At 40.4% G+C, this 20,803-nt stretch overlaps 1 protein-coding gene across 5 annotated transcripts in view; it reads left to right on the top strand.

Annotated features, from left to right (window-relative positions):
- LOC149179936 (ras-related protein RABC1-like) overlaps window positions 1-20,803 on the top strand; it is a 510,646-nt gene that overhangs the window by 263,409 nt on the left and 226,434 nt on the right. The gene's annotated exons all lie outside the window — the stretch shown is intronic.

Below are 20,803 nucleotides of genomic sequence, written 5' to 3' on the forward strand. Positions count from 1 at the left end.
TTTACTCTCGTTTTCTGTTACTCTTCTCTGACTCTCATGGTTGCCCTATTTTTGGTCCCACTTGACATCTGTAGCTCAGTTCTCCTTTTTCTTTGCATGCAATTTGAGTAAGATGTTGTCAAATTTTGGTTAAACCATGCTTTATGCTATGAAAAGTGTGCTTCAACCACTTCGCGTTACTTGCGTCTTGTTGTCCTTTTTGAGTTTGTAAACATTTAAATATTTTGGAACTTATGATCAGGCCTTGTTTTACTCTTCTCTCACTCTTACGGTTATCCTAGTTTTGGTCATCACTTAGCATTTGCAACTCACTTCCACCCTCATTTTCTTTGCGCGTGAGTTGAGTAAGATGTATTCAAATTTTGAATAAACCATGCTTTATGCTATGAAAAGTGTTCTTCAAGCACATTGCATTACTTGCGTCTTGTTGTTCTTATTGAATTTGTAAACATTTAAATATTTTGAAACTTATGATTGAACCTCCGTTTATTTTTTGAACTTTTCAAAGATGGAATTCTATTGCGTTTTGATAAGAGTGCTAGTAACAGGCATAACATGTTTACTTTCTTTGTCATCTATTTATTGACTGGTATTGGCTCAATTTAAAGTAAGAAATTTATCTGGTTTTCACATGATGACAATTGTGCAAAATAAAAAATTGTATGCAATAGGAGCCTATTTTATTGTTTGTTATGGATATAATGTTGTATCAACTTGGTAAGTTACAATCTTGACAATAGTATCTGAAAAGTAAAATTAATTTTCTTTGTGGTGGCTAATTAGGAAATATTATGATCCCTATTGTTCTCCATGCTATTTTTCTCTGCTAGTAATGTCTGCAAGGGACTGAGTGAATCTATTAGAGATTGATTTGTTGCCAATGTGGCACCACCACCCTATATTGTAGAAATTACTGCTACCTTGCCTGATCTTCACTCCGATACCATGTGAAAAATTATGCTGCAGTGGTGATTTATTTCTCCTACTTAATAATAAGTTATTTACCAATGCTTCAGTAAATATCAAAATAAATTCAGCTGCAGACTTCACAAATTATGAACTGAAAAAGCAAGAGAAACACCAGCACATGAACAATCACATTGACACACTTGTTTTTGGACAAAAGTCCCCGGAAAAACACAATGCAGGAAAACTGGTGCAACAGATCTGAGGGTTTCTATTATCAATAGTAAATTTCTGAATACAATCTGGATGCCCCAGAGAAATGGCAATCCACTCAGAGAAGATAACTGATAGAAAAATAGTGAGAATTTTCTCACACTGAATCTGGAGATTTTGCACTGGCCCCAGCTCCTGGATGACCCACTACGCAGTCTCTACGTGAGCCTACGCAGTCACTACGTGGCTTCTGCGTGGAGACTCCCTTTGACTGCGTCACCCTTGCTACTGCTGCGTTTGTTGCTGAGAAATCGAGATTTCATCTGTCAATCACCCACAGTGATTCCTGACACTGATCTCTGCTATCCCCCAGTAGTTTTGCGTCAACCTCCTCCAGTTGTTGCGCTGTCCCTCCTTGGCACTGTGCTGCCTCTCTGATCCTTCACTGTCTTCTCTGAAGTATATTCACTGGAACTAGAAATCACTTCCTTCCAGTACTGCCTCTGATCCTCACTGCTTGATCACTTGTTCGAATTCCTTAGCCAACCCTGCCCTAGGAATATCGAACTGACTAATCAACCCTCTGTGTGTTTTCAAATGAACCCCAAGCCTCCTTCTTATACTTTTCTCGTTGAGACTTCAACGATCGAGATTAAGTCTCTAATCAACGGCTAAGATTTAAAAATTGATTTGATCTGCTTTCTAGAACATTCTCACCCATATTTTGATTAATACCCATTAATACTTTAATTTTCCTAAGTTTAGACTTAGGAACCTCATTAAAATATTAATTATTTTAATAAAATATAATCCAGGTGGAATTTCACCAAACGGTTTTTGGATTCTTTAGAACTCATGTGCCTTAGCCTCTCCACCAATTTTCATGGGTAGAGCACATCAGATGCTACCAAAAACTAACACTCGACTGTTTTTTCTTCTTCAAGATTCTTCCTTCACATCGACCTTCTTTGCATCAAGACATAGTCTTCATATCACTGTCTTATCAAGATCTTTTTATCACTGTCTTCAAGATCTTCTTTCTTGTTGCCATGACCACCATAGTACTATAAGGTATACTATGAATTTTCTCCTCTACTTCACTGCGCCTTTACTTGTCATTGTCTCTATAATCTGAATTACATAGATGAACAAAACTCACCTATTTAGACTTTACCCAAACTTTGCGACTGTGCTTATTAGGGCACTAGAACAGTTACACAAATATTGAAAGTAATCCGAACTACTTGCTACCACTGCTCTTCCGAAATCATAGAGATACCCATTCGAACTTCCTTCTGTCTACCGAAAAAGAGAGATACATCGAACTGTTCTGTACTTGATCACCGAAATTTCAGAGGAAATTCAAATTTTGTTCCACTGCTACCCAACCAAAAATCCCCTAAACTTTTCACTGTAATTGCTTATGCGAAAATCTCAGACATGAGAAGTTTTGCACACTATAATTACCCACTGTAATTACCACCCGAAATTGCAGAGATATCTGAGTTCTGTCCTATTCTTATGCGAAGATCAGCAGGATATATAGTAGTTTTATCTCCATAATAAGCCGACATGATCTATGAAGAGATGTGTCTTTTTACTGTGAGCGGACATGAGTTCTTATTTAATTCATCTTGCAGGCTCACTTCAAGGAGATCTGTGCTTGTCTTTTGGAGGGCTATTTTGACTTAAACATAGACTCATATATATTTTTTTCATATGCTCAAGAAGAGCGTCTTCATATGACATTGACTCTTTGACTCAATAATAAATCATAAGGCTCTCAATGGGATCCACTAACAAATAAACTTCTTGCTCATGAAAGCCATGCAACAAAGCATACAAAAATAATTTTATTCCTTTTATTTCATTATTTACAAAGATCATGTCATTATGAAGACCGAGCTTATTTACATTTTACAACACTCCCTCTAAACTAGGGAGGTATTCATAATGGTACTTGGTCATTCTCAATCTGAAGAATTTCTCATAAGAAGAATTGGATTGGTAACCCATATGTATAGTATCATAGTAACCAACATTGTTTCCAAAATTAGGCCTTGAATGACAACTCTATCTCTCATAGAGCACAATGTTGGTGAGACCAATGACTATAGACACCTTCATCATTGTCTCTCAAGGTACATACCCACCCGGGTGTTCACTGAGTATGACCTTCTAGGACTATTCTTATCTTGGGTTCTCAGCTCTCAAAGAATATCGATCCTCTTGCCTACTCTTATCTTGGATGCCCTACACATCCTCAAAGAGCATCAGATGCTAGATGATTACCCAATCCTCCATTCTTTCTTTCCAAGTGAAGGCAAGAATGTTGTGTCTATCTTTCCCTCTTAACTAGGGAAGATATGCCCATTCTTGTAAAGGATGTACCCAAGTTCCCTTTGACTAGGAACTTGCCCAAGCTCCCTCTCAATTAGGGACTTGTCAGAGCTCCCTCTTAACTAGGGACTCTCATTTTCATCAACAACTTCTTCTTTGTGGGTCCTTCAGCTGCTTGATCAATTTCTTTCCTTGATGTCATGAAATTCAGTCGAGCTTCTTCCTTGTAGGGCATTAGCCATCCATCACTTTCCTTCTTGGTTCGTCATGCCATTCCTTTTTTCATGGAAAGTGATCTTCTTGGTACATATTTGGAACCTTCTTCATCTGGCTACTCCTTTCTCATCATGCTTCTTTCAGGAATTTCCATCCACCACATGAATGCTAGTTGTACTTGTGCTTACAACTTTTGTTCCAGTAGCCCTGCATGAACTCATCCAGATATTATTCAAGAAATCAAAACATAACATCAAATCGTACCTTACGAGATGGCTCTTCATCATGACATCTTCCTGTAGGTATCAACATCCTGCATATATGTTGACACATCTCCCAAAGATATCCATTGTCAAGGGTCTCCATCTTTTTCAGACTTCCATCAAAGTCTTCATATCTTTCCGAGAGTTTTTCTTAGTCAAATCTTCTTGGTCTTTTGGATGTTGATCGCCTTTAGCAGGGTTGCATATCTCACGATCTCTTCCTTCCTCCCACATTCCATTCCCAAGAGCTTTCAATCAGAGTTTCTTAATTGTAGTCAACCACCTCATACTTCATTTGAGGACATATTATGTTGATTTCATCTAGTGTGACTTATGCCTTCCTACATCCTTTTAGAGGAGGAGATCCTTTTCTCTTGATCATGCTTCTCAATGGAGAAGTATGTTGATTTCGGGTAGCATCGGATGTGCTCTAGGCCTCAAATTTTGCAAGGAGGCTTAGGCACGTGTATTCCAAAGAACCTAGAAAGCATTTTGGGAAATTCCACCCAGAGACGATTTTATTAAAATAATTAATATTTTTTAATGGGACCCTAAGTCTAAACTTAGGAAATTAAAAATATTAATGTGTATTAATCTAATTGTGGGTGTAACTTCTAGAAGAAGACGATGGTCAAGCTAAAATGATCTTAGCCATTGATTAGCTTTTAATTTGGGCTGTTGAATGTCAATGAGAAGATTATTTAAGGGAGCTTGAGGATCATTTGGAAAACACACCGAGAGATCAAGAGATCGAATTTTTGAAGTGAGAAGTTCTCAGGAGGAAATTCTGATCGAGTAGATTTCTTGCACTTGAGAGGCAGGGATAGTTGGGTTGGAGTATCTTCTCCAGAGCCCAGGATACACAACAAAGAGAGGGAAAGAGACACTAGGGGGTTGACGCTGAGCCAAAAGGGCCCACATAGACCTTGACGCTGAGCCAGAAAGGCTCACGTAGAGGCAACTCAGTCACCCACGCAGAAGTCCGAGTTTTGCAGAGGAGCTAACGTTTTTGAGTCGAGAGGGCTGGAAACTGCTCTAGAAGGCAAGACGTTTCCCAATTGAGTCGACGCGGAGCCTTAGAGAGCTCCACGCAAGCCCACGCAGTTACTGCGTAGGGGCAACGTAGTTGTAGCCAGGGACAGTTGATTTCGCTGCCAGAATAACCGGGATTTGCCGGGTAGAGTGAGGTAATCTCACAATTCTTCTCTGCCAGTTGTATTTCTCTGTAACTGGATTGTCGAGAGGGCATCCAGAGTTGTATTCAGAAACCACTGCTTAATAATATAAAACCCTCAGATCTACTGCATCGGTTTTCCCACATTGGGTTTTTCCAGGGACATTTGTCCAAAAATAACAGTGTCACTTGTGTTGTATTTTCATTCTTGCTCAGTCTCTTGTTTTCGCATAATATTTAATTAAGTGAAGGCTGCAGTGTATGTATTACGATATTTACCGTAGGAAACTACAAGTAATTTGTTTAAAAGAATTTAACAAATAGGAGTAATATCATTAGTTGCTGTAGTAGGGGTTCCTGTTAAGGAATTTTCACATGGTATCAGAGTGGCAGGTGGAACAAGAGGAGCAGTGCCAGAGAAACCAGCACTGAGAAGAAGAGGGAAATTGAAAAGCTGCAGGGGGCAGTAGTTTGAAAGCCCAGAGGGTTTGCGCAATTCTTAGCCGGAGGGCTGAAATTTCGAGGTAGTCTCTCTCTGAGAGAGTCGACGGAGAGAAGGGCTTCTAGATCAAATTTTTGTCGGGGTAGAGGGAGGAGCGCTGAAGACTTAGCGTGAGGAGAAGCTGGTGGGACGTAGATTTTTTTGCAGGCAGTTAGCTGTGCAGAAATTCGTTAGGAGAGAGAGGAGAAGCATGGTTGAGGGAACTTTTCTTCAGTAAGACTTCCCGCCAAGAAGTTCGTTTTCTTATTGGCTGAGCAGTAGCAGTAAGAACCAGAGAGGAGATTTTCGACAATTTTCGTGGTAGAGATGGCAACCACATCTCCAAGAGGTAGGTGGGGTGATTTAGAGTTGTAGCTCAAAAGAGCTACAGATGGGAAGGATCCTTGAGGAGTCCACCTCTTGGATCAATACCTTGCTACGGGAGCCCAGTTTTGTGGTAGCAGGATGGACTAGTGTTGGATGGTGCAAAGGAGTATCAGAGAGACAGTTGCAGTAGCTAGGAGCGACAGAGTCTGAGCATCGCAGAACAGAGTTGGAAGCAGCACAGATGGCACAGAGCAGAGGTTAGCAACAACATAGTAGATTCAGAGGGTCAGCGCTGAGACTAGCAACATTCAGGCTCCAACATTCACGTGGTATCATACTGAACACAGTTAGTTCAATAATTTTGGATGCTTTTCCATTGTTGATAGAGTAGTAGCAATAGTTTGCAATGTAGTAGCAGTTGGTAGCGGTAGTGCTAGCAGCAACATAGATGCAGCAATTGAGAGGGAGCTGTAGTACGGATGCAGTGTTGATAGTGGCAGTGTTAGCAGCAGTACAGTTGCAGCAGCAACGCAGTAGTTGGTGGACAACACGTCAGACATCAGCAATGCAGAGGATGATGCTTCAGAGTTAGGGCAGTATGCAATAATAATATATTGCTAGAGCACATTCCTCGCTAAGAGAGTGTTGATTTGGGGTAGCATCGGATGTGATCTAGGCCTCAAATTTTGCAGGGACGCTTAGGCACATGTATTCCAAAGAACCCATAAAGTGTTTTGGGAAATTCCACCTAGAGACATTTTTATTAAAATAATTAATATTTTTTAATGGGACACTAAGTCTAAACATAGGAAATTAAAAATATTAATGGGTATTAATCTAATTGTGGGTGTAACTTCTAGAAGAAGACGAGGATCAAGCTAAAATGATCTTAGCCATTGATTAGCTTTTAATCTGGGTCGTTGAATGTCAACAAGAAGATTATTTAAGGGACCTTGAGGGTCATTTGGAAAACACACCGAGAGATCAAGAGATCGAATTTTTGAAGTGAGAAGTTCTCAAGATGAAGTTCTGATCGAGTAGATTTCTTGCAGTTGAGGGGCAGGGATAGTTGGGTTGGAGTATCTTCTCCAGAGCCTAGGATATGCGGCAGAGAGAGGCAGAGAGACACCAGAGGGGTTGACGTTGAGCCAGAAGGGCCCACATAGAGATTGACGTTGAGCTAGAAGGGCTCACGCAAAGGCATCTCAGTCACCCACGTAGAATTCCAAGTTTTGCATAGGAGCTAACATTTCTGAGCTGGGAGGGTTGGAAACTGCTCCAGAAGGCAAGACGTTTCCCAATTGAGCTAACGCAGAGCCTCAGAGAGCTCCACACAAGCCCACGTAGTTACTGTGTAGAGGCAGCGTAGTTGTAGCCGGGGATAATTGATTCAGCTGCCGGAACAACTAGGATTTGCCAGGTAGAGTGAGGTAATCTCACAATTCTTCTCTGTCAGTTGTATTTCTTTATAACTGGATTGTCAGGAGGGCATCCAGAGTTGTATTAAGAAACTACTGCTTAATAATATAAAACCCTCAGATCTGCTGCACTAGTTTCCCTGCATTGGGTTTTCTGGGGACAGTTGTCCAAAAATAAATATGTCCATTGTGTTGTATTTTCTTTCTTGCTTAGTCTCTTGTTTCCATATAATATTTAATTAAGTGAAGGCTGCAGTGTATGTATTACAATATTTGCCGTAGGAAACTAGAAGTAATTTGTTTAAAGGAATTTAACAAATAGGAGTAATATCATCAATTGCTGCAGTAGAGGTTCCTGTTAAAGGATTTTCACAAAGTAGTGATCCATGTTATTTGGAACCATACGACATGACTTTATAATATTAAATACAAGCATACATACCTCATTTTCCCTTTAGGTCATCTAGGCTTCTTCCAGCATCTTCCTTAATTGAAAAGATCTTCAATCCCTTGATCTACTTCATTTCTCATGTCATCATACCATCATCCCATGAATTCCACAAGTTGGAGTTTCTGATGAAACACTTGCTTCCTCTCTAGATTAGTGAACCCTCCGATGAGGATTCCATTAGAGAATCTTGAGGATCTTGCATATCCCCATCTGGCAGATGTTTCCTTTTTGACCTGATGTATGATGAGCCTTGTCTTGGACGACTCCTTCCTTTCCTTCATTGTCCACTGAAGTTCCCAAGAGCTATATCCTTCATGTTTGACTGCGATGGATTTTGTCCTTCATGATTCCCATGGTGATGTCACGAGCTCTTGTTTCTAATGCTTCCATGATGCCATGATGCATCTTATTATCATGGTCATATCCTTAACAAGATATTTATGAGCTTATGATGGGACCCTTTTGTGAGAGATACCATTTCAATCATAGTAGAGATCTGTTACTCCCTCTTTCCTTGGCCCTTTTCTTCAGCTTCCTCCATCTTTCCGGTGATATGAGCTTTCTTTTCATAATCTTTCCATAGCACTGTTCTGTCTTGTTTGAGGACCAAACTTCCCTTTCCTTTCTGCAAATGTTTGAGTCCTTTAACCTTCAACACTTTTGCCCTCAACTTGTCTTTTTCTATCTAGCATAGAGACCACAAGTTGTCGAATGAGGCAACCTTCTTGTTCATGGACATTTGTTACCTTGCTTATCAGTTAGAACAATGATGATTATCTTCTTATCATCTCTCCCAGATCTCCCAATTGAGATCTCATGAAGATATTCCTTCATTCTTTGATACCTTCAATTTTGTGTAGATCAGGTCCAAGTGATATGACCTTCTTTACTGCATTTTCAGAGAACATATCTTCTAGCATTTCATATATCTCTTTTTATGTCTCCTCTCCTGCTACATAGGGATGAGAGAACCTTTGACTGATTTCATAAGAATCCTATGAGTCCCTTGATCCTTTTACATGCATTCAAACAATGCTTGACCTTCAGAGACTTTTCCATAGACATCAATGACTTCTCTTCCAGGGATTATATCTATCCTTCTTTCTTATGCAAGAAATTTCGATGACCTGACCAATTTATAGATCTCCTTGCACACATGAAGTCATTTAACCAAACTTGATTATAAAATGAAAAATACTTACTTGGCAAGAGAAGATAGAATATTCACCTTGATCACGTTGAAGATGCACTGATGCTTCCTCCGGGTGATCTTCGAGTTGATGTGATTTTATTGTAGATCCTTGTGGTCTTGTTATAATGCTCCTCACTGGTGTAGAATCATAGATACTTTGACTTGTAGATCCTTGCTTGAGTTGCCTAGCATGAACAACTGAAATCCCTTTTCAAAGATCTCCTTTGAGACCTTCTTGCATTGTCCAACACTAAGCATTGAAACTGCTCTATACTATAAGTTATTGAGATCACGAAAAACTACCTTCTCTTCTTTTGACTGAGATTACTTAATCATATTGTGGCACCGAGATGTCAATAGCATAGCACCGTGACTGTGGGTAGTATGAGACTATGAAATTACCTTCAGATAAGGATCCAAATCAGTCTTACTGTAGGACTAAATTGTCTTGCTATTGTAGACTGATCTTTCAATATTTGATGGAGGTTTTGAAACACAAAGCCCTTCAACTTGCTTTGATGCCCTTCTTCGAAACTTGATCCTTGAATGTCTCTTTTATGCCCTTCCTTTGACTTCGGTACCTTAGCTCTGATACCATGTTGAAGAATCGAGGGTAATGTAGGTTAATACGATTCTTCTCGCCATGATAACTATTTGTGAGGTATTTTGACTTTTCCTTATTATCACAATCTTCTCTTGTTCTTATTAGAGTGTGTCTTCTTAGTTCATCAAATAGTTACCAAAATAAAAGAGACAAGAACACGACATTGGTTTTCTGCCAGGGCCAAAACCTCTCACTCTTTGAGAGGAAAACCCGCACAATTCTTCTTAACGAGATTCCAATTGACGAAAACCAAGACTATGACCAAAACCAAGACCAAGACCAAAACCAAGACCCTTGACCTAATAGCCACTCCAAGACCAAGACACTTCTTCTCTTGACTGTCTTTTCTTCTTCAAGATTCTTCCTTCACTTAGGCCTTTTTTGCATCAAGACATAGTCTTCATATCATTGTCTTATCAAGATGTTCTTATCACTATCTTCAAGATCTTCTTTCTTGTTGCCATGACCACCATAGTACTGAAAGGTGTACTATGAATTTTCTCATCTACTTCACTGCTCCTTTACTTGTCATTGTCTCTGTAATCTGAATTACATAGATGAACAAAACTCACCTATTTAGACTTTACCCAAACTTTGTGACTATGCTTAGGGCATTGGAACAATTACACAGATCTTGAAAGTAATCCGAACTACTTGCTACCATTGCTCTTCCGAAATCATAGAGATACCCATTCGAACATCCTTCTGTCTACCGAAAAAGAGAGATACATCGAACTGTTCTGTACTTTATCACCGAAATTTCAGAGGAAATTCGAATTTTGTTCCACTCCCACCCAACCGAAAATCTCTCGCACTTTTCACTTTAATTTCTTATGCGAAAATCTCAGACATGCGAAGTTCTATTCACTGTAATTACCTACTGTAATTACCACTCGAAATTGCAGAGATATAGGAGTTCTGTCCTATTCTTATGCGATGATCAGTAGGATTGTTAATTTTAGGTATGTTCTATGCTTAGAGTAATTTATTTCAATTTTCACAGTTAGCTCAATATCTTTTCCAGATTAGCAATCACATCAGCATTAAAGTAAACTGCAGATAAAACATAAACATAAATTGCAGAAGACAAGCCAAGACAAGAGGACACAAGATGTGGCGCTAGCCAGGGAAAACCCCAATGTGGGGAAACCCTTGATCAATTATTCTTATCTGTTCTTCAATAGTTCAGCAAAGAGAGAGAGAGATAGTACATTTACAACAGAAGTCAACACTTTGACTTATCTAGATAAGAGCATAGATCATTTCTAAGAAGATGATACATGAGATCAGTTGAAGACATGCTGCTTCAATTGATTCTTCAAGGTGACTCCTTCACCTATCATAGTGCTGCATCTCGTCATCATGCTGCACCTCACCATGCTGCACCACGCTGCACCCATCATCATAATGCTGGACCTCATGACTGCTGCACCTAATGCTTACCATTGCTATCCATGCTGTCTATGATAGCCATGCTTGTTGTTGTACCATGTGCCTTGTGCCATGTCACAGTTGTTGTCCCACTTTGCCTTTGCCATACCTTGCAGCTGTCCCATATGTCTTAGCATACCTTGTTGCTGTCCATGTGTCTTAGTAGCATCATGTCACCTAGTTGTTCCATATATGTTAGCATCACTATATCACCTTGTTGTCCCATGCATGTTAGCAGCACTATGTCCTTGCTGTCCCATTGAACATTGTGGCACAATTTCATGCTGCTAGTACTGTTGTCCCATCATACTTACGCTGCTCTAAATATGTATGTACCATTGCCTAGCTGTCCTGTAACTGTTGTACCTAACAGTCATGCCCAAAACACTGTTGTTCTGGGCATATGGCAGCCCTTAATACTTCCTTCAGCTCACAGTTCTAGGGTCCTTGACTGCAACAATCTTGGATTGGTTAGGGTACTTCCAACAACCCTTCAATCTGCCTAGAAGTGCCCTCCTTTACTGCAGCTGCCCTTCTAAGAGAGGAGGAGACCCTATACTGCATTTTCTGGGCAGTCTATCCCTCATCAACAACTTCGGCCTTCCTCTGTTTGCTGCGGCTTGCTATATCAAGTCTCCTCTTGACTGCAGCAGCCCAACACTCTTCCAAATGATCCTAAAACAGTCCTTATTGCTGTGGCATAAGGCTTGTGGTTAGGGCACACCTGGACAGTGACTAGGGCACAAACTGAACTGTGGTTTAGGGCTTGTGTTCCACGTATAATTAGGCCTCATCCTTGGCTGTGGCTAGGGCACGTTGAGGCCTCCTTTATACATCATTCATCTGCGTCTATAGTGCTGCATTAGTCCTTCTATTCTCTGCGGCTAGGGCACAACATGACCCTCCTTTCTCTGCGGTTAGATGTCTTTTCCTAGGACAACATTTAGGGCTTTTAAGGACAACTGCTTAGGGTCTCTTCTAGACCTGCGTTTAGGGCAGTTAGAACTTCTCCTTGCTGCGCTATAGAAGTCTCCTCCATGACTGCGTTAAGGCTTCTTCATTGACTGCATTAGGGCAACGTTTAGCATAGGGCACTCCCTCTGGATCTCTCCTTCATCAAAACCCAAAACAGAATGAAGAGAGAGATCACAAGAGTGATTGTGTGTCAAAATGACTTGAAGGCCATCTCTATTTATACTAAAACGTTGAGCACAAGTGGGGGCAGTTTGGTTGCTGGCCGACCTTGACGAATTGTCTTATAACACAATTAAATTCATAACTCCATGAATACTTATCGGAATCGGATGATCTTTAGATCAATCCTACACCTCTCGATGAGAGGGATCCAAGAAAAATATCAGCTTCCATAAATAAGATGACCAACATGGAGTTTGGCCCTAGTTGCCAATTTTAACACTCCCTCTCAACTAGGGAGAACTCCATCCATTGATCCATTTGTCCGACTGTACTATCTCTGCCATCAGTGCCTTGCATTGCTCTGCTCTGCTAAACCATGAAGAAGAAGAATTGATCGAGAATGTCTCATACCATTCTCTACTGACCCAAAGTTAGTTTTATTGATCCCAGATCAATATCACAAGAGAGTGTCTCAAACCACTCATACTGATCCCAGATCAGTTTCATTGATCCCACATCAATGGAGGTCATCCTAGCATAGGGAGTACGGTAGATACAATGATACGTCCATCGATTGTACTACTATGGTCCCTAACCCCATTTCCCTGCTCATTGGCCAGATGAGAGGTACTTCCCATGAGTCCCAGACTGCATGGGTAGGATGCCTCGACAGGAGAACCATTCATCCTGTCCCTAAGTTGCCTCGGAGTATCACAGGGGAAGGCTGAGCCATTCACCCTGTACACAACGCACCATTAAGAGAGGGTGAATCACCCTATGGTTGCCTGTTGCTCCAGTAAGTACCCCAAGCCCCCCGGCGCTCCCAAAGCTCAATGCATGCAACATGCAGGACCCTCATAAGAGGGTCTCTCAACGACTCCAAGTCGTTCGGGAAAGTCACAAATTTGACCTTTCCCCGGGGCTTTGACAGAATGTCTGCGACCTATACATCAGTCTCAATGCGATGGAGCCTCCTCGCTCATCGACATACCATATCCCTAATAAGGTAGTATCTGATGTCTATCTGCTGGAGCAATCATAGAGTACAGGATTCCTCAACAATCGAATCCCCCCTGGTGGTATCCATCATGTGTACAAACAGCTCGTTGAAGAGCTTCCACAACCAAGCAGCTTCACATGAGATCATGCTCGTAGCTATGTATTTGGTTTCAGCGGCGCTCAAAGAAACTGTCTTTTGCTTCCTGCTTATCCTGGATATCGAAGCGGAACCCAAAGAGAACCAGCACTCAAAAGTGCTCTTGCGATCCTCCACACTCCCTGCCCAGTCAGCATTTGAATAATCATGCAACTTCACATTTCCGGCAGTGTATCTCAATCCATGAGAGATTGTGCCTTGAGAATATCTCAGAAGATTCTTGGCACCAATCCAGTGAGGCTCAACCATATATGAGCTCATCATACTAACTGCAAAACATATGTCCGGACGGAATTTCACCAAGAACATCAATGCGAATGAGTTTATGAAACTCAAAGGCATTTCCCAAATCTGGTCTGGCATCACTACCATATAACTTCTTAACGTTAAGATCCTCGAGGTAGTCGCAGGCTTGCAGTTTACCATTCCACATTCGGAATCCAACTCCCTCTTACTTCTGCAAATGAGAGGGTCTGCATCTGTCATAAATAGGTCATCCTCAGAAGGTGCCAGTATGAGAGGTCTATCATCCACAACCTACGAGCAATGGTTTGGATCGGTTTCACTCCTAGTGAATCTCAGCTTCATCAGACAGCTATCAATCCTCTCATACTATGCCCGGGGTGTTTTGTTTCTAGCCATAGAGGGTTTTCTTCCACCTGTATACATGAGATTCCTGATCATGAATCTCAAACCCCTCGGGTTGTCCAAACCTATGGACCTGCTACATGAGGGGAATGGTCCCCTTGTAGGATTTCCTTCGGTACATCTCAGACATGTACCTTCATGCTCTTCTTGAATTCAGGCATCCGAGTCACCATCTGACTCACATCTGGTAGGGCCCTGTAAGTAGACCTTCGGTGCTATAGATAAGATGTGTCAACTGAACTCAAAAGCATCTTTGAAAATTCCATTTTCAAACACGTACCTTTCCATCGATGAATGCCACCCTGAAACCTTTGACTTCTATTTCCAAAATGGAAACCAGGTTCTTGTGATCAGGTACATAAAAGAGATTCTATAAATGAATCGAGTTACCCTCATTCAATTGAGGGGTAATATTCCCTACACCCTTTCCAGGAGAGGTGGCATCGACTCCAAGTATAATCCCACGATTGTTTCCATCTCTACTAAATTAGAGAGATCACCCTTCTATTCGATGAAGTGCCTTGAAGCACTATAATCAATAAGCCAGATTCCTATAGAATCTGAAGGAGAGGGCCAATATAAGATAACACTTCTTTATCTTATCAGAAACAACATTTGATTCTTCATACCTAGGGTTTCTTGCTTTCTTTGAAGAGTCGGTCGTTTTCTTAACGACCTGCATTACTTGTCATTCCTCTGATCATTGAAGACGTCCCTGGAATGATTGTTATCATCATCAAGTGATGTGTCCCTACCATTCAGACACTCCTTCGCATAATGGCTGAACTTATTACAAACAAGGCATCTGCCTTTCTTTCCACCCTTAGATTCGAACTTCCCAATGAAGTGGTCTTTAGGTAGGCCATCAGAAGCTTTCGCTGCGCCATTCTGATAATATTCTCTGCTTCAATTTCACCCTTGGTGAATTTGAAGAGGGATGAGGAATCCATTGATCCTTTTGTCCTTTCCCAACTGTCTTCGGTGATTGCTCTTTCACTCTTGCTTGGGCATTGTCTTCACCTTAGCTCTGATACCATGTTAATTTTAGGTATGTTCTATGCTGAGAGAAATTTATTTCAATTTTCACAGTTAGCTCAATATCTTTTCCAGATTAGCAATCACATCAGCGTTAAAGTAAACTGCAGATAAAACATAAACATAAATCGCAGAAGACAAGCCAAGACAAGAGGACACAAGATGTGACGCTAGCCAGGGACAAACCCCAATGTGGGGAAACCCTTGATCAATTCTTCTTATATGTTCTTCAATAGTTCAATAGAGAGAGAGAGAGAGAGAGTACATTTACAACAGAAGTCAACACTTTGACTTATCTAGATAAGAGCATAGATCATCTCTAAGAAGATGATGCATGAGATCAATTGAAGACATGTTGCTTCAACTGATTCTTCAAGGTGACTCCTTCACCTATCATTATGCTGCATCTCGTCATGATGCTGCACCTCGTGCTGCACCATGCTGCACCCAGCATCATAATGCTGGACCTCATGACTGCTGCACCTAATGCTTACCACTGCTATCCATGCTGTCCATGATAGCCATGCTTGTTGCTGTACCATGTGCCTTATGCCATGTCACAACTGTTGTCCCACTTTGCCTTGCCATACCTTGCAGTTGTCCCATATGTCTTAGCATACCTTGTTGCTGTCCATGTGCCTTAGCAGCATCATGTCACCTAGTTGTTCCATATATGTTAGCATCACTATGTCACCTTGCTGTCCCATGCATGTTAGCAGCACTATGTCTTCCTGTCCCATGCATGTTAGCAACACTATGTTTTGTTGTCCCATGCATGTTAGCAGCACTATGTCCTTGCTGTCCCATTGAACATTGTGGAACAATTTCATGCTGCTAGTACTGTTGCCCCATCATACTTACGTTGCTCTAAATATGTAAGTACCATTGCCTAGCTGTCCTGTAACTGTTGTACCTAACAGTCATGCCCAAAACGCTGTTGTTCTGGACATATGGCAGCCCTTAATACTTCCTTCAGCTCAGAGTTCTAGGGTCCTTGACTGCAGCAATCTTGGACTGGTTAGGGTACTTCCAACAACCCTTCAATCTGCCCAGAATTGCCCTCCTTTACTGCGGCTGCCCTTCTAAGAGAGGAGGAGACCCTATACTGCATTTTCTGGGCAGTCTATCCCTCATCAACAACTTCGGCCTTCCTCTGTTTGCTGCAGCTTGCTATATCAAGTCTCCTCTTGACTGCGGCAGCCCAACACTCTTCCAAATGATCCTAAAACAGTCCTTATTGCTGTGGCATAAGGCCTGCGGTTAGGGCACACCTGGACAGTGACTAGGGCACAAACTGAACTGCGGTTTAGGGCTTGTCTTCCACGTATAATTAGGCCTCATCCTTGGTTGTGGCTAGGGCATGTTGAGGCCTCCTTTATACATCATTCATCTGCGTCTATAGTGCTGCGTTAGTCCTTCTATTCTCTGCAGCTAGGGCACAACATGACCCTCCTTTCTCTGCGGTTAGATGTCTTTTCCTAGGACAGCGTTTAGGGCTTTTAAGGACAGCTGCTTAGGGTCTCTTCTAGACTTGCGTTTAGGGAAATTAGAATTTCTCCTTGCTACGCTATAGAAGTCTCCTCCATGAATGCATTAAGGCTTCTTAATTGACTGCATTAGGGCTTCTTTATTAGGGCAACGTTTAGCCTAGGGCACTCCCTCTAGATCTCTTATTCATCAAAACCCAAAACAGAATGAAGAGAGAGATCACAAGAGTGACTGTGTGTCAAAATGACTTGAAGGCCATCTCTATTTATACTAAAACGTTGAGCACAAGTGGGGGCAGTTTGGTTGCTGGTCGACCTTGACGAATTGTCTTATAACATAATTAAATTCATAACTCCATGAATACTTATCGGAATTGGATGATCTTTAGATCAATCCTACACCTCTCGATGAGAGGGATCCAAGAAAAATATTAGCTACCATAAATAAGATGACCCACATGGAGTTTGGCCCTAGTTGCCAATTTTAACAAGGGTATATATAGTAGTTTTGTCTCCATAATAAGCCGACATGATCTATGAAGAGATGTGTCTTTTTACTGGGAGCCGACAAGAGTTCTTATTTAATGCATCTTGTAGGCCGACTTCAAAGAGATCCGTGCTTGTCTTTTGGAGGGCTATTTTGACTTAGACATATACTCATATATATTTTTCATATGCTCAAGAAGAGCTTCTTCATATGACATTGAATCTTTGACTCAATAATAAATCCCAAGGTTCTCAATGGGAGCCACTAACAAATAAACTTCTTGCTCATGAAACCCATGCAACAAGGCATACAAAAATAATTTTATTCCTTTTATTTCATTATTTACAAAGATCATGTCATTATGAAGACCGAATCTAGTTACATTTTACAAAATTGAGCAGGAATAAACCCGTCCTCTTTTGGGATGGGATTTCGACCTCTAACAACCATTGAATGTACATCCTCTTAATCACTGATTCGAATCCCGATTCCTGAGCAGGACTTGGCCAGATTTGGTCGAGGTTACTTGGCATCCTGTAGATTTGTTTCCAACATGAAAGAATGAGATAGAAAATACCAAATAAAACAATAAAATCAATTGATAACACTTCTCTACCTCAATGTCTCCTGCAAATCATCTTCTCCTTTGAATCCCAATGGTGAAACTTGAGTGATTTCACTCCTTGAACCAATTAGAGTGTATAATTTCAACACTGAAACCAACTATGGTGGCTAGGGTTTTCCAAACCCTAAACTCCTCTCCAAAAACTCTCCAAGAGCTTTTTTCTCAAAAACACAAGTGAATGAATGAGGAGAGTCTCCTCACTTTTTCTCTTTTATAAACTTGTGGCCACTTTTGCTGCCATTTTACCCTTTTAACTTTTATAAAGTCACTTTATAATCTTTTCACTTTATAAAGTTAAAGTGACTTTTCACTTGCTTAGGAAATGTCCCATTTTCATCCCTTTGATTTTTATAATGTTTCCCTAGGTGAATTAAGTCCCCTTATTAAATATTTCCCCGCTTTAGCCTACAAAAACCATGTTAGGTTAGCGGAATCCGTCAGGTGCTTGCTTAGCGGTCCAGGACATTACAATCAATATATATATATATATATAAAACAAATTTCAAATAAATTTTCTTCATATTTTCTTTTACAATTATGTTTGAGTGATCTGTGCCACATCACCATTATGTCATGTTACATATATATGCCATACTAGGATGTAGAAAAGCCATTCGATGCAACAAGGAATGACCATATGAATTTAAGAGGATTGTCATATATGTAGTACGTAAGAGACATGAATATTCTAAAGGAAATGACCTTAGATAATAACTATTGCTATAGAGAATATTAATGATGTAAATTACAAAGTGGGTGACTCATGACATAGAAGAGCGTTGGAAAACGAGATGCCGCCAAACCAATGGAGTTATTTAGGCTAGACAGGTGTGTTGTGACACTATTCCTAGGAAGTTTGCTACTTTTGGCAAGGACATGGTAGAGGGGGAGCATCTTCATTGAATGGTTAATAAAGCTCTTTCTTCAAGCACTTTGTTTCTCTCAATCAAGGGGTAATCAAAGTAATTCCGAAGAATTTGGCTAAAAAAGCTATGGTGGAGTGGTGGCTCATCACTTTACTATGTGTATCATATAATATTTTGGATAAAGGCACTTGTGCTCTAGATTTGCAAAGTGCCTTCGATAATTGTCAACCAAGAGTGAATATGGGATTTCAGCAAGGTAGATATATTCTCGACATTGTGAAATCTATGCGTGAGGCCATGGAATTGACTAGGGGGATGGCCCAGGATGCTCTTTTCTTAAAAATTGATTTTGATAAAAGGCCAATGATAGAGTTGATTGGCTTTTCATCATGCTAATGCTACAATGCCTTGGGTTTTCCTGTCATATTGTGATGGTGGACAACCTTTCTTCCAATGCCTCAATGTTTGTTTCCATAAATGGCACACTCATAGCTTGCATCCCACTTGATGTTCATAGCTTCAGATGGGAACTTCTACACAAGTCTAGTGTCGGACATGTGGAAGTCATCCAAAAACATCCTTTTTGTTTTGTAATTCACATTAATTAAAGTTAACTATTAAAGTGAAGAGTTTTTTATTAGTGAATTGATTGTTTTACATTAGTGATTTGGATGTATTCTCCATTGTTGGTTGGGATTTAATCTCATCCATCAATATCTTTGAGAGATTAGGGCTATGGAGACTTGGTCATCAACTCAATGTTATAAAAGAAAGACAATGTGAAAGGAAAAGACATAGAGAGTGTTAGAAAAACACAAGAGAATAATAAAGGATTTTCACTGAATGTGCAAGTCCAAACGAGAAAAGAGGAAACAATGTGAGCAGCAAAGGAGATTAACCCATCTCTTAGAAATTGAAGGGGTCGTACACGACAGGTGCAGAGGAAACTTCTGGAGGCCATACAATCCAACACAATAGAAGGGTAGCCATACAAATTTCTAAGATAGATTTCAATGGCAGTCGGAGGGTTTTTATAGCAATGTTGATAAAATTGGCATCAATAAAAAATCAACGAGGGTCAACAAAATATCTTCTCGAAAACATCACCAAAAATCGGCAAACCACAGAAAACATTAAAAAATACAAAAAAGGTTCATTTTTTTCAAAATTTTAAACATATAGAGCAACAACTTCAAATGAATATATTGTCACATAAATATGGAGAAAGCACTATATAGTATATATATGATGTAGTGAATGCCAAATAAAAAATGATAAATCAAAGTCAATATTGTGTACGTCCCAAACTAGATTTTGCAATAATCTTCGCAATTACCATAGAGACATTTTTAACCAGCGCTTTGCAAAAATGACATTGCCAATGGTTTTTTGCTAATTAGTAAATGTAAGGACATTTTGTCAAACATATTCCATACAATTTAACATGAAACCATCATTTGATAGTAATCACAAGCAACAAACTCAGTCTTATATATACATATATATTGACTAGGCTGAGCCTAGGTTGCCGTCAACCTTCTTGTTAGATGGAAGGATCTACCCACTAATGGGATGCTATTCATTGGGTTGGTACGAGGCTTGAGGTTCAAGCCTGGACGCCCCTTGGGAAAGTTTTAATTACTTTCCCCCAAAAGTGGCTTCCACCCCTCCCACACCCCATGAGATTTGAACCTATGACCTGGTGCAGACTATTAGTTTTTGTAGCATCGAACAAGTGTCCTAGTCTTGATTTATGTCTAAGAGACTAAGGAACACGAGATCTCCAAAACCTAGAAAAGGTTTCGAGAGAAAACACCTAGAACCACTCAATTAAATTAATTGATTAGTAATTAAAAATGCCTAAGTCTAACTTAGGGAAATCGATTAAAAGGAAATTAATTATGATCGAGAATGCTCTAGAGACTCACATGGATTAAGTCTAAGGTGATCTTAGCCGCTGATGAGTATTTAATCATGGTCGTTGAAGCTCCAGCGAGAGATTATAAGAGAAAATCAATGGGATGAGGAGAAGACACAAGTGAGGAAGCAAGCATCCAGGCAGTGCGAATTTCCCAATGCAGAGTGATTCAGTGAGGGAAGGAATTTGAGCCAGTGGAGGAGCATCAGTGATTGAGGGGCAGCAGAGAGAATTCCAAAGAGTTTACTAGCAGATTTCCAGTGCTAGGAAGGCAAGAAAGAGGGAGGTCGAGCTTTTCTGCAGAAAAAGCCATCCAGGCAGTGCGAGTGAGCCAGAAACCCCATGTGAGTGCCAGGAAGAGATCGTTTCAGTTGTCAGATGCCAAATCTAAGTAGGGAAAGAAAAGAAATTTTTTTCCAGAGGTACAG

Source organism: Pinus tabuliformis, chromosome 3_2, assembly GCF_031772625.1.
Source record: "Pinus tabuliformis cultivar Carrire ecotype Pingquan chromosome 3_2, CPIR1, whole genome shotgun sequence".
Taxonomy (NCBI): Eukaryota; Viridiplantae; Streptophyta; class Pinopsida; order Pinales; family Pinaceae; genus Pinus; species Pinus tabuliformis.